Source organism: Mastomys coucha, unplaced genomic scaffold, assembly GCF_008632895.1.
Source record: "Mastomys coucha isolate ucsf_1 unplaced genomic scaffold, UCSF_Mcou_1 pScaffold16, whole genome shotgun sequence".
NCBI lineage: Eukaryota > Metazoa > Chordata > Mammalia > Rodentia > Muridae > Mastomys > Mastomys coucha.
The window spans coordinates 3329162-3343830 of record NW_022196898.1 but is presented as its reverse complement, the minus strand read 5'-3'; the positions used below and the strand labels follow the sequence as shown (position 1 = coordinate 3343830).

The window sequence follows — 14669 nt, the reverse complement described above, 5'->3', positions numbered from 1 at the left end:
ATATTAGAATTATATAGTTATAGTTCTATATTGACCAGAGTGGAATAACCAACTACTAAATGGCAAAAGGGCTAAGGAAAATGTAAACATATAGAAACTAAACAAAAGAATTTTAGCAGCCTGGGCTACATAGTGAGCTCCAGAGTAGCCTGGGATAAAATGTAAGACCCTGCCTCAAACCAAAAAGTTGTAGAAAAATAATAGATACAAATTAATTAAAGTAACAGGTAATTCTTTGAACAGACAAGCCATAGAAATGATTGTGTTAGCCAGGGTGACTTAAAAAAAAAAGATAAAGGAGATTCAACTAATTAAAATTAAAATCAGACGTTAAATTGCAGCATCACTACTGGTTTTATAAGGAGAACACATGTCAGAAAGTAGTGCCATCAACATTGTGAGTCAACTGAAATTCCTAGAAATACCAAGCCCAGCTGCATGATATGGGATCAAGGTCCGGGTATTCTTGTAACTAGTGAGGGTATTGAATTAATGCTCAAAACTCTCCCAATACAGAGAAGTCTTGGGAGGAAATGAATTAACAGGTGAATTTTAGGGTTTCCAAGATTTTCTGTCAATCTCCAGATCTTCCCAACAAACCTTGACAGAAGAGAAGCTGCTCCAAAGCATCCTCTGAGTGAGCATTGTCTGTCAGAGAGTGGAACCAGCATGCTCCACAGCATCCTCTGAGTGGAACCAGCATCCTCTGAGCCAGCAATGTCTGAGAGTGGAACCAGCATCCTCTGAGCCACCATTGTCTGTCAGAGAGTGGAACCAGCATGCTCCAAAGCATCCTCTGAGCCATCATTGTCTGTCTGAGAGTGGAACCAGCATCCTCTGAGCCACCATTGTCTGAGAGTGGAACCAGCATCCTCTGAACCATTATTGTCTGTCAGAGAGTGGAACCAGCATGCTCCACAGCATCCTCTGAGTGGAACCAGCATGCTCCATAGCATCCTCTGAGTGGAACCAGCATCCTCTGAACCAGCATTGTCTGAGAGAGAGTGGAACCAGCAACAACAACAAAAAAAAACCACCTGCAAGGACAGACCAATATTTCAATCAGACATTGCTACAAAAATCCTCAAGCAAGTGCTGCCAAAGCAAGTTCAGCGCCATCTTAGAGGTTTGGTTCTGAATACAGGAGCAGGTGAGCCATTTTCCCAGAAGCCAGGGATAGTTTGATACTTGAAAAACAGTCTACATAATATACCACATTGATACAATGACGAGAAAAATTCCACAGAGGTTCATTTGACAAGGTGTGCATGTGTCAAATACTGTAGGAGGCACTAAGTAGAGAATGTTTTGAATGTGTTTTCCTTTTCTTTAAGATTTTTTAAACCTGTATTGTGTGTTTTGCCAGCACACACAAATATGCATCACATACATGCCCCCTGGAGATCAAAACAGGGCATCATCCCCCCTAGAATTGGAATTAAAGATGGTTGTGAGCCACCATATGGATACTGAGAATTGAACCAGGGTCCTCTGTAAGGGCAACGAGTGCTCTAAACAACTGAGCCATTCCACCAGCCCTCTAGAGAATGTTTTGAATCTTTAAGATAACACTCAAGAATAAGTAATATTAGAAAATTGATTCCATATTACATATAAACTCCAGGGCACTGAAGTAATTTTTCAAGATTATGTACAGTAAAAGACTAGCTTTAAAATGTATGCTCAGAGTTTGAGATTGCAAAGTCTAGTCCATTTCTACTGTATGTGTACCTTTTGCTTGGGCATCTATGAAGAATCACAATGAAATTTCCAAGATGGGATTTAAGAGAAGCCACATGACTGATTTAATAATGAATGATCTTTGGTGTCTTTGTCCCTGTCTCTGTTCCTCACTGATGAAAATGTACTACTATTTTGATTTAATATTCGTTTCCACTGATGAAATGCAGGCTTGGACTGACTCACTCCAGAGCGATGTTGGGCTGCTAGGGATGGACCTGCCCTTCTTCATTATATCCCCAGGAAAACAGTGGCACCTATGGGACCAACAGCTCAATCATGTAGCATCAATAACAGTGAGAGATACGGGAAAAAAAATTTAGAAAATCAAGAAAGCTGGAATCAATTTGGCTTTGACTCAGAGTCAGGCTCTGTTTAAAACACACACACACACACACACACAGACACACACACACACAGACACACACACACAAACTCTCTAAAGGTTGGTGCCAGCTCACTGAGTTCAGTTATAAATAAAAATAAGAATTATGGTTTCCAATTTCTATGAGTTTTTAATGGGTACATTGTTCAGCTTCCTGACAAATTGATGCAATGCAGGCATGCTTAGTCCCCAAAATGCCTGCTGAATTTGTTTACTTGAACTATTACAAGGAAAGAGCTTTTGAGATTATGTTCTCTCAGTAGACAGACTTGAAAATGTGCTTCTGCGTACTTCTGGATTTTTGTGTTTTATACTTTTAAAGCCACTTTCCTATATGTTACCTTCAGCACCACAGGGGGCTGGAACTGATATCAGACTAGGTGTTCTCTCTTTACAGGTGGTATGTAGAGGCTAGTAAGCAAAAACTCAGATTAAAGTCCACGATCTGAGATGAACGCCTACTGGCTCAGCCTAAAGGACAGACCTTTTTTCCCTCTAAGGTAGAGATGTGGGATTTCAGAGCAAGGAGTTCGTGGCACGCGATCTAATTTTTGGAGGCACATTCTAGAGATGTAACTAACTGTAAGTTTGTTCCCTTCTTGCCCTCGGTCTTTTTCAGCTTTACAACATCCTTTCTCAAGCACTAGTCACAGCACAAGGACCAGCAGAGTTGACAGTAATGGAGGGGCCCTTAACGTTTAGCAGGTAACAGAGCCTTTTAGACAGATACTGTGTGTCCAGTGAGTAGGATTTAACAGTATGTGGGCTTCACACTTCAGAACCTCCTGGTGTTCTCAGAACCTGAACTGTCGAAGATAAACCCACGCCCTCACCACACACGAGCCTTTGGAATCTGGATGTTTAAAACTCCTCAAAGACAAATTCTGCCCTCTGGTTTTGCAGAGTTCACCCCATCCTGTGCATCCTCCTTGCCCACAGAAGCTGGGTCTAGCCTGGAGTGTCTTGCCTGACTCTGAATTTTGACAGTCAGCCATCTCTGCAGTAAGCACAACCATTGCTCAAGCTCAGATCTGGGATGATCTTTCTCCTCAGCACCTGCATCCCTTCAGGACCACCATAACTCCCCTTAGAATAAATCATGGTAGAGATCAGTGTGGACTTTCAGTGAGTCAGGGTGGGGCAGGCCTTCAGCAGCATAGATGTGGTATGTGTCCTCTACACCCTGAGGTCTGTGTTTAAAAATAGCACAGACACCCCTCCCTATGCTGGTGACACTCAGACTAACAGGGATGTATAATTATACTGACAGTCATTTTGGGGTAAGCAAGAAAGATCAGTGAGTAAAAACTCACTCCAAACTGCAGAAATATCATGAACTTCAAAAGATGTTTACATTGTAACCTGGGAGTTTGTTTGGTTCCTGTAAAATTTTTATTCTTTCTTTTACCCTGAACAGTTGCTCTCACTGAGAATGATCTTGGGGGTTGCTGACATTCATTCATTCCTGCCAGGAGCCTTAGCAATTTGCAAGCTTGCTTGGAGAGGTCTGACAGCCAAACTAGTAGAAAAGGGTGTATCAGTTCATCGAGGTCACCTAAGAGTGGAACAACTGTGAGCCACATACTTCTGGAAAAAAAACCACTTCCCTTACACATTATAAAAATAGCCCATTTTCACATTATATAATATAAATTTTAGAGGAGTCTGTAAGCATTCATTTTCCATTGTAACTTTAGGAATTTCTTTTTTAGTAGCAATGGGTTCATTTTCAATGAACGATGAAATAAAAACAATAATCTCTAAACTGGTGAAAACAGCACATAACTGGGCTCCTTTCTACTACCCGGGACTGGGCTCATTTGCCCCTGCAGTACATTGTATGCATAAACATTCATACAAAGGGCAGTATCTTGTATTTGGGGACTGGAGTGTTTTGATGATACCAGTCCACTGAGCCCTAGAGTGGAATGTCTCAGCAGCAGTTAAAGGTTAGCAAGATGACTCGACTTGCCAGTAAATATCTTCAAAGCAGGATCCAGTTATGCAATGTAGAGCCAAGGGTGAGGTTGTGTGGCTCTCCTAGCCTCCCTCTCAAAACCTCTAGACACAACAAGTATTGTTCCAAGTTGCCTGGAGCCTAGAGGCAGAAAAACTAGGGCAGGAGTGCATTGTGCCATGGGTAACAGATGCATAAACCTGAGGCCCTTAGGACCAAAGAGGCCAACTTTCTTATTATACAGACTAATGTATGAAGAAACTGGGTGCTGTGCCCGTGAGTGTCAGAAAGAAATTAGGAGACAGAACCCTGACACCCAGGCATTCTACTGTCTTTTGTGGAAATTGTGAGCCCTGAAAATGTATCCTGAGATATCCACTACTATATCATTGTTAATTGTTTGAACTTGAAAAATATACTCTGACAGTGTAAGTTGCAGTTATACTTTGGTAATGAGCACTGAAATATCTAGAGGTTAAAAAAAAAACCCTAAGTAGCTAGTCTCCAATAGATAGCTAGAGAATGGATAGATGGATGGATAGATAGGTAGATAGATAGATAGATAGATAGATAGATAGATAGATAGACAGATAGGCAGGTGGACAGACAGGCAGATCACAAGTAATAAAACATAGGAATAATGTTAAGTGAATATGGACAAAGGGTTGCAGGTGTGTTTGTACTAATATTATTTTTGAAAGTTATCAAACAAACAAAAAAAGAAAGTTATCAAAATTTGAAATTATTTAGGAATTTAAACATTTTTTATTTTATTTTATTAATTATTCCATTCATTTACATCTCAAATGATATCCCACTTCCAGGTTATCCCTCTAAAAGCCCACCATCCCACAGCCTCTCTCTACTCCCTCCTTCTGTATATGACATTAGTGAAATGATGCCATTAAGTTGGAGTGTACTTTAATTTTTGGCCATGTCATATTTCATTAGTCAAATAGACACAAGGATAGTTAACTAAATAGGACTCAGAGGGGTTTGCTCTGATTTTCCTTCCCATTCAGGTTAAGAATGTATGTTAGGTTGTTTGTTTGTTTGTCACAAATGTGATACCAAACAGGAAGTCACAAGCAGCATTTACTCTGCCTCCTAAGGTCCCAATGACTAACCGAGGCACAATTCCACTAAGGCTTGCTTTTAGGAACCAATGAGTTTCATGGGCTTCCTTACAGAAAGTAGATGAGGGCTTCCTTACATGGCTGTGGGTGTTTCTCCGCCCAAGGGGCAGCACGTGGAAAGCACTTACCCTGGAAGTGTGAGAGCTTCCCCATGGCTCATAGATGGAGGCTGTCATCCCTGGTCCTCACCAGTCTGTCTACTTTAGCTTCTCCCTGAGGCCAGAGTTTCATTCAGTAGATGGCACTAGGTGATAACACCTAGTGACCCTCTCTACTCATCCATGATGATGTCTAAACAGTCAACAAGCCCAGCTGGGATACCCTAACTCCCCAAGATGGTAGCTGCTTGGCTTGGAAGACAGTGGCACACGACAGGCACGTACCCAGAAGACAACCTAATCTAACGTTGTCACATGAGAAAGCTAACACCAGAAACTTCAGGAAAAAGAAAAAGCATATTGCTGGTTAAATGATGAACCAGAACTCAGGAGCCCGATAACTGGTCATCAGCTCGATCATTCTTCCTAGAAAATAAACTGTGTTTGGTGAAGGGGTTTTAATTGTTTCATATTAATACGTTTAAAGATCTAAGACAGCTTTAAAAATAAGTAGGCTACAAAGGGCCTTTTTAAAAGGTTGCACATGTTGTCACTTCTAATATAAACATAAAAGTTTGACAATTAAGCCCATTTTTCCAGAGGAGAGGCAAGAACGTATCCGTACCCATTCTGTACCCATTCTGTCGTCTGTTGCATCTCCCTAATCAAAACCACAAAACCATTTGAAGGAACTAGAAAGAACTCCAGAACCTTGAGTGACTGCCAAAAATGAAAATGGGTTTAGAGAACAAGAGCTGGGGTGGGGGTGGGGGAGGTGATTCAGAGACCCAGTAAGTACCCTTCCTCAGTTTCAGCATGCAGGCCAGCTCAGCTCTTCATCAGATAAGAAAGTTTTACGCACAATGGGCCAATTTACCTCACACAGGAAAGCCTGTAGCTGGGTTCAGCCCACCACTTCCTGTGGGAGTCAGCAAAACAGCCTTAGCCTTTCTATGCCTTTGACTAAAATACCTCCAAGTCCCGAGATGGGCCTCTCTGCTCCTCCTGTTCATCTATTGGGAGGAGACCACAGTCAGTTCCTGACAATCATGAGAACGAAATGTCCAGTCTTCAGGTGTGTTTTTACTGTGTGCCCACATAAGCCCATGCGCACCTGTCTAGGAAGACTTAACTAGTTTGAGGGGAGGGTGGAGTGGGGTGGAGAGGACTCACTGCTTTATTCACACAAGTTAGTTCTTTGCAGTTACAATGTTTCCTTGTGCCTGTACTAATGCAGTTTAAGCTTCAGGAACAAACACTACACTCACTGGAGCAGATCCCCATCCTCCCTCCCCATGGTTATCCTAGTCTCTTTTCTCCTGGAACCTACATTCTGGGATACAGGGAAACACACTTCTGTCTAATGTATTTTTCTAGGAGGAGAAAAGGTGCAGGGTAGATGCTCGCCAAGACTCCTCGCTGTCTGAATTTCATTCTAAAGTGAGGTCAAATGACAAACTAGGACAGATAACAGTGTCGTTCAACTTACTCTGAAGCAGTGTTCAAACCTAAGACTATGATTATCTCTAGACTTGAACCCTCTTGTTCTTTCCCTGTTTTACTCACATCCTGAATATCCCACCATTGTTAGAAGATCTCAAAGTTTCTCTTCTAGGGGGCCACCATCCCAAACTATGATGGTTAGTGTTGATTACTAGCTTGACACAGCCTCAGATAACCCTGGAAGAGAGTCTCAGTGAAGGATTATTTAGATTTGGTTAGACTGTGGTTGTGTCTATAGATTATCTTGATTATGCTAATTGATGTGGGAAGACTTTCATTGTGGGCGACTCCATTCCCTAGGAAGGGTATTTTGAACTGTGTAAGTGAGAAGAGCTGTCTGAGCACCAGCCAGAATGCAAGTGTGCTGTGACCCGCTGCCTCAAACACCTCTTACCTTCACTTCCTTGGCAATGGACCATAACCTGGAACTGTGAGTCAAATAGGTATTTTCTCCTTTAAGTCAATTTTATCAGGGTATTTTATTACAGCAAAAGGAAAGGAAACTGAGACACAGGCCATTATGAAATTCTCTCATGCCATCATTGTCCTTTGTGGTGTCTGCACTGGTCTGAGATGTGAATAGGAGAGCAGCTGTCTCCTCTTATTCAAATCCTGAATCCCAGAGCACTGGTATTTTGGCATGGCTCATCACTAAGTCTGTGTTCAGGGGCTCCCTTGCCCCACTTAGCCCAACACCACTGATGTAAAAACCATAGTTCTAGATGCAAAGTTTATTTGGTCAACTGAGAACCCCCAGAGTTTTGTTCTTACAAAAAGGAAGTTCACCCCATGGGTGATTCTAGGCCAAGTCTAAGATTATACAGAGGGATAAAGGATAAATTGTTCTAAGAATTAAACCCTAGTGTTGAAACAGCCTGCCTGTTACCCACAGTGTTGGAAAGGAAAAAATATCTAGGTCTATGGCTGCAGCTTTGTGTATAACAAAGGCAGATTAAGAAGAGAAAAACGCATACAACTTTTATGTGACACCAGGACCATTATAAAGAAATTAAGACCCAAAGAAACAGCTACATGTTTGTTTTGATGCTAAGCATGGTAAAGAGTCTAAAATCTTGAAGAAATACAATTGAACAAAGGGAGTATGTGATCCAATGATAATAAAACGGGGAATTTAGCAGCCCTGGTTTGTTTAAATTCCTACCCTTGCCTTGTGTCTTCTGAGATAAGAGCCCCCGGTTCAGAAGGAAGGGTCTGCAATCTATTTCGAGGAAGGTCACAAAATCCTTCCTAGGTTTTATGATCCGCTTGGGGAAGAATGGTGGAGGGAAGGTCACAATGACCTTCCTGCTTCTGCTGTTTTCTCAAATTCTTTCAGCTTGAAGTATTTTCGGGTTGCATGTCCTGGACCCCATCAACGATTAATGCAGAACCTAAAAGGCTTGAAACTTATTTTCAAACCCATGTTCTTTCAGGGTTGCAGTTCTGACAGAGCCAAGCTTGAGGCCTTGGGCTGAAGGGTCAAGCTGGTCTGGCTTCTCTCTCAATGAACTCAGCTTTATTATTATTATTATTATTATTATTATTATTATTATTATTATTATTATATTTCTTGCTGAGCAGAGGAATTATTTATCTTTATAAGCAAAACTAAAGAAGGCTAAGAATCCTGAGGGCATCATAAACTATATGGCAGACTCCCTGGGAGAGAGACACAATACCCAAACAAGAGAGACAGATTTGGCTAACCATTCAAGAAATTAAAGGAACATAAAGATGTTCTTCAAAATATCAAAAATCAAAAACCCTGAAGATATACTTGCTTGACATTTTAAAACCCATATATCCATGCAATGCTTTTCAATAAAGCTTTTATGCATTCTTACAGCCCAGGCTAATTTTGAATATTTTTTCTTCTTATAGTTAAGGTCATGAAATTGGAGGCTTAGGTATTTCTTATGTGTCCTCACAAGGTCTAAACACCCATCTCCAATATCCACTGTGAATTCCTGTAATAATCCTGCAGATAAAGAAATATTATCAGGCGGTGGTGGCGCACGTCGTTAGCCCCAGAACTTGGGAGGCAGAGGCTGGTGGATTTCTGAGTTCAAGGCCAGCCTGGTCTACAGAGTGAGTTCCAGGATAGCCAGGTCTATACAGAGAAACCCTGTCTTGAAAAACCAAAAAAAGAAAAAGAAAAAAAAAAAGAAATATTATCCTGGAGTGATTATGTAGCCAGTTAGTTTCTGCCTGAGATAAGAACATGTGTCTCTTGTCTTCTCATCAAGAGCTTCATCCTCTATATTATTTCTTGTCCCTAGAGTTCAACTCTATCAAGAATTCTAGAAGCAGTTAGACTTTTAAACTCTTCAAATTCTTCAAAGCACTCAGACTGTTTCCTCAGGGGGAGTTATTCCAGGTGACTTCTTGGGGGGGGGGGGAAAGCACATTGTATATCCATCATCTGAGCTATCCGTTAGACAGAGGAGGAAACATTGATGCTAGGAGCAGAGACTAGAGCCCCAGCCAAAATTATATTCTGCCTCTGAACAAAGGAGAAGAGAAGCAAACAGGAATGAGAGCCACAGAAAGGTGGCACTGGTGACCAGTTGAGTCTAATATGGTGAAAAATGATGAATGTATACCCCAAAGCAACATACAAGGCATCATTCCTAGATTTCAATATTAAAAAAAAAAAAAAAACTAAACTAAATCAACCAAGAGAAATGAAAGGCAAGTACTTGAAAGTGCCCCAAGGAGTCTTTAGGAAACTAAGCCTTTCTCTCTAATTAATACATATGGGATTTTAATTTTCTTTCAAGGCAAGAAAAGTACAGCTGTGCAGAAAATCACAAAGGAGGAGGGAGAACTCCACATTGAAGGATATAAAATGCATCCCCCCTGAGACTGTGACAGAAAGTGACCTCTGACCAGAGCAACCTGGAGGACAACAAGTGACAGGAGAAAACAACGGTCCCTTGAAGGAGTGGGTAGATACAAAGATTAAAGGAACTCGGAAGGCTTTGCAGCAAGTCTGACCGGTGAGAAGTGAGGAAAAAAGATGGATTTAATGATTAATGTGACATGACTGGGGAAAGGAACTCTGTTATTGTATTCTTTTTAAAAGAAGAAATAAGATACAGCTTAAGGAATCTTCTCCCTCCCTCCCTCTCTCTCTCTCTCTCTCTCCTTCTCTCTTTCTCTCTCTCTTCCTCCCTCCCTCCCTCCCTCCATCCCTCTCTTTCTCTTTCTGGGTGTGTGTGTGTGTGTGTGTGTGTGTGTGTGTGTGTGTGTATCTGTGTGTGTATTGGGAGATGTAGAATCCACCCTATTATACAGTTGCTTTACTGGCTAGTTTTATTTCAACTTGAAACCAGCTAGTGTCATCAGAGAAGAGGGAGCTTAAAAATGCCTCCATAAGGTTGGGCTGTATGTAAGTTTGTAGAGCATTTTCTTGATTAGTGACTAATGAAGGAGAGCCAACCCCATTACAAGTGAAGCCGTCCCTGGGATAGTGGTCCTGGGCTCTATAAGAAAGAAGGTTGAGCAAACCAGGGGAAGCAAGCCAGTAAATGGCACTCCTCCGTGTCCTCTGCATCAGCTCCTGCCTCCAGATTACTGCCCTATTTCAAATAAGGTAAGTTCTAAACACTTATCTATGATGTTCGAAGTCAGGTAATAGAGAGGTTTGCTTATAAGGGAAGGGAACTCTGCAGTGTTGGTAATGCTGTGTTCCTACACATGTATGAGTCACATAGAAGAGATGGTGCCATGCAAAGATACAATGGACTGCATATGGTAAACCTAGCATGCGCTTTATAAAAGTAATAAATGCGAAACAAAACAAGAACTCAAGAACACAAGCATTAAAATCATAGTACTAAATAAATGAGACTTAAAGGCAAAGTGTTAATTATCCTGCAATAGAGTGATAAATAGCACATAGATTTATGACATCATCTGAGAACTGGAGAAGGAAGCAAGAGCAGTCAATTGGGTTCCAAGCACATCCTACTTCCGCAGTTGACACATCCATAAACAAATAAACAGCCCATCTTTAAGTCTTATGGAAACTATTTCTCGTAGCAGGACTCTTACACTACTTGGAAGTCAATCATCATATGTGAATTTTTCATCTTTTAAGATCAGGTTCCCATTGTTTTTGATGTATCTAAGTACATAGAAAAGAATGAAGTAATGTAATCGTAAGTGACCTTTAAAGAAAGACTAACCAAGCAAAAATAATTTGATTGCTAATTATGTGGCCATTCCAACACAATCATTGAATATGGAGAAAGTGAAGTTAAGAATGAATCGTCTTCTTAGTGGAAGAGACTTATGCTGACTAATAGCATGTGCTATGTATGCTGCCTGGTGCTGTATTCATGTCTACAGTAACATCACAGTAACAGCATGAATGTATTTATTGTATGTTACAGTGTGATTCTGGCCATCTCCTCTCGGCATAATTTTTAGCACTGAAAAGAAAAATACTGTATTTACAAATTTAAATAGGTTTTTAACTGTAGGCTTTTAGTCTTATAGGAATTTCTGGTGGAGATCAAAGTTAGATGGCATCTTATCGGACTTTTTTTGGTAACGCTTTCAAAGAAATTATGTTCAGCAATGAACCTTACAGCTGACACAAAGGCATGGCATTTTGTGAAAATTCAACAGAGCTTACAAAAGGAGAGAGATAAGGTTAGAGACGTTTCCTTGAGTTGAATGTCAGTGCCGTTTGGAATCAATGACAAAGTTAATGGATAGAAGGGGGTAGGTCAGGAGCAAGAGACAAGTGACATTCAGGTGATGGTATGTACTAAAGAACATTGGAGTTGTGGCTGTGATTAGCAAGGGGCAGAAATAGTCCATCTCTGTCTCACCAGCAACTGCTTTTGTGCTGAACAGTAAAAAGCATCTTAGTGCCCATAATTCAGCCTCATTTCTAACCCACACTGGTGACTGTATTAGATGTGTTTCTCCCTCCACTGGATGGACTTCTAGCTGATGGTAGGAGACTAAAAAGTGATCTTGAATCCATATTCTCATTCCAGGACATTTGACCTCACATGGCACAAAGGGACTTTCCCAAAGTGCAAAGTGGGAGGTTGCTGGATGAAGTTTTGAATGAAATTAATATTTTTAATCATTACAAACTGGCTTCATGGATTTTTTATATGTGTGTGATGTTTTAAAATTAGATTAGTTATAGTCTTAAGGGAAATTCCTATATGTTGTAAGACTATGAGGATGCAGGCATGAGGAGACACATGGCAAACCTTGGAATGCGAGCAGAGTGCTAAGGAGCTAATATTGTCAAGGAGATAGGAACCGTGAAGTGCTATAAAGTCCTCGTTTGTGATGGTACTGAAGAGAGAAATAAGTTGCTATGAAATCATGGAATGCTGGCCTCAGGTGCTGGGCTGTTGCATTATTCAGCTACCACCCCTACCTGCATTCTGACATTTGTATGCTGAATAACAGGCCCTGTAGACAGTGATGATCAATACAATTTGTCCACACCTCAAAATGACAAAGAAGTTACCTTGTGCTGCAACCAAGGAAGGCTATCCTGAACTCTCGGCATCAGAAGGCACCTTTCCAGCAAGGCAGCCGAATCAGATAACATCTAAGCTCCTTATTGTGAAATTCTCGGACTCTGCATTTTATCTCAAGAACACTGTTGTTCCCTAGGAAGAAATGTATTCCCCTTCTCAGGTTCTTTTGCCTCAAGTGTTTCAGGTCTTGACTTGAAGGTCTTTATAAAAATAAAGAGCAAAAGGCACTTCCTTTCAATCCTGTGGTTAAAAATTTCCTCATTTGGTGTTTGAAAGAGTCGCTTCAGCCCAACACCATAACTTCGACACAGCACAATTTGTATTTAACTATACTCAAATACTAATCAGAAGACCTGTAAACTCCTGCTTCTCCACCCAGGCCCTAGTTCTAGACTAACAACTTGGAGGCTTTTTATGTATAAATAAATGTCTGGGCCATAGCTTAGGTTTGTTCATTTAAATTCTTTTATATCAACCCCAAGGCTAGTTTCCTCTCCTCACTTTCATACACCCGACTTCCTTAGAGTCCAGGTGGTGAATGTTCCACCTCTGACTCTCCCAGATTTTCAGTTTCTACGAGAGCTCTCACCTACCACTTCCTGCCATTTGCTAATAGGCCATCAGATTTTTAGTGACAGGAGATGCTTCCACACAGTACACAAGAGATTGTCTCTACAAAGACCCCAGAAAGTAAGTGACTGCTAGTGACCTTGGGGCAGCAATGAAGCAGATGGAATTCCTCACTGTCTTCCCATGAAAGAGGAAAGAGTTCTCTCAATTAGCTGGAGTTTATTGTCTTTGCTAGGTAGCGGACATTGAGTTCTTTAAAAACTTCAACATTATATGTCACAACGTAGATTTCAACATTGTGAAGTCTTAATTCATGATTATCATGATTATGTTCTACCTACCACTTCTCTTTGCTTTAATTAACAACTGGTGAGATTCTTTTTAGTTGTGATACTAGCCTATTGATATCTTGAATCCTGAGTTCATCCTTAGAGGTTTAAGAGCCAACCGTTGATGGGACAAGGCTGTGAGTATTCTGTGGGCTAGTGACTTTAAAGTAAATTGATTGTAAAGCTACATAAAGTATTGACCATATGATAGCTATGAGTGGTTTTCCAACTGCAAATGTAACTGGAGTAAAATAACAATAAAATCCACCATAACAAAAAAGAGTTGCATTGCTCCATAAAACCTCCCATAAAACTTAACAAGCATCCCATCCTACAGGATGGAAGGAGAAGCCATCACTAAGATTTTGAAAGATTAATTCTTCATCCAATTTATTCTCCTGCTTTGTACCTTCCCAATCCAACCAAAAGGCAGAGAAAGGATATTCAGAGACTTGAGCTAGCTCACCATCAATATCCAACCACTTCAACTTAGAATCTTGTTATAGGTGGGCAGGAATCTTTAGAGACAGCATGTCCATTGCCCAAACTCACAAAAAAAGAAAAAGAAAAGAAAAGAAAAGAAAAGAAAAGAAAAGAAAAGAAAAGAAAAGAAAGGGAGGAAGGGAGAAAGGAGGAAAGAAAAAAGAAGAGGTATCCATAGGCATTGATATGTAGCCTAGAAATCTTAAAGAACTTTTTGAAGGAATAAATGATCTCTGAGGCAGGTAAATGTAGCGAGAACTTAGAAACTCAGAAGCTACTGCACTCGAGCTACACATACATGCTCCTTTCCCAACAAAGCACTTAGCAATCGTCGACTTCTACCTGCATCAAACTATACGGACACCATTCTTTAAACATGTGTATGGTCACTCCAAACTACGGCTCCCTATCAACCTCTAATGGCTCCTATGGCCTGAACCATACCTAGGAACTAGGGATAATGAACCAATCCAGTCTAGGCTCATTTGGGGTACATATATAGTAAGGAAATGTGTCTTTTTCTTCTCAAAGTTTTACTGAAAACTTCATCATCACTATCTTATATCTATATAGAATTGAGCTTGTATATTGATTAACATCAGGCATGTCGTGGAAAAAGACAAACAGTGAACAAAGGTTTATTCAAAAGAAGCCTGTGAATTAAAACAAGAAAGACTTACGAATAATTGAATAAAGACAAACAACTAAGGAAACTCAGCCCCGTGAAGTAAGATCACATATCCTGAGCACAAGCAGCAAATGTCTCAGGCAGAAGTTTTCTAGGGAAACTGGTACTCTTCCTTTAATTGTCTTGTGTTTGAAGATTTTTTTTTAAAAAAGATTTATTTATTTATGCATGTGAGTACACTGTCGCTGTATTCAGACATACCAGAAGAATGGCATGGGATCCCATTGCAGATGGTTGTGAGCCACCATGTGGTTGCTGGGAATT

At 40.6% G+C, this 14669-nt stretch overlaps 2 long non-coding RNA genes across 4 annotated transcripts in view; one reads left to right on the top strand and one right to left on the bottom strand.

Moving 5' to 3' along the window:
• Positions 1-3494: 3494 nt before the first annotated feature.
• LOC116094454 lies at positions 3495-6141 on the bottom strand. Of its 2 annotated transcripts, none has more exons than XR_004120118.1 (3): positions 6116-6141; positions 5347-5431; positions 3495-3680 (listed from the first exon to the last, which is right to left on the bottom strand). It is a non-coding gene; the product is annotated as an uncharacterized LOC116094454 (long non-coding RNA). The 2 variants fall into 2 exon arrangements; XR_004120119.1 differs by lacking the exon at positions 6116-6141 and adding an exon at positions 5942-6081.
• Positions 6142-6252: 111 nt separating this feature from the next.
• Positions 6253-14669, top strand: part of LOC116094453 — an 11764-nt gene continuing 3347 nt past the window's right edge. Inside the window, exons 1-3 of one of the 2 annotated variants that reach the window (XR_004120117.1) lie at positions 6253-6391; positions 7120-7249; positions 9600-9818. This is a non-coding gene — a long non-coding RNA (uncharacterized LOC116094453). The remainder of the gene's footprint in view (positions 6392-7119; positions 7250-9599; positions 9819-14669) is intronic. The other variant, XR_004120116.1, reaches the window with a different exon arrangement.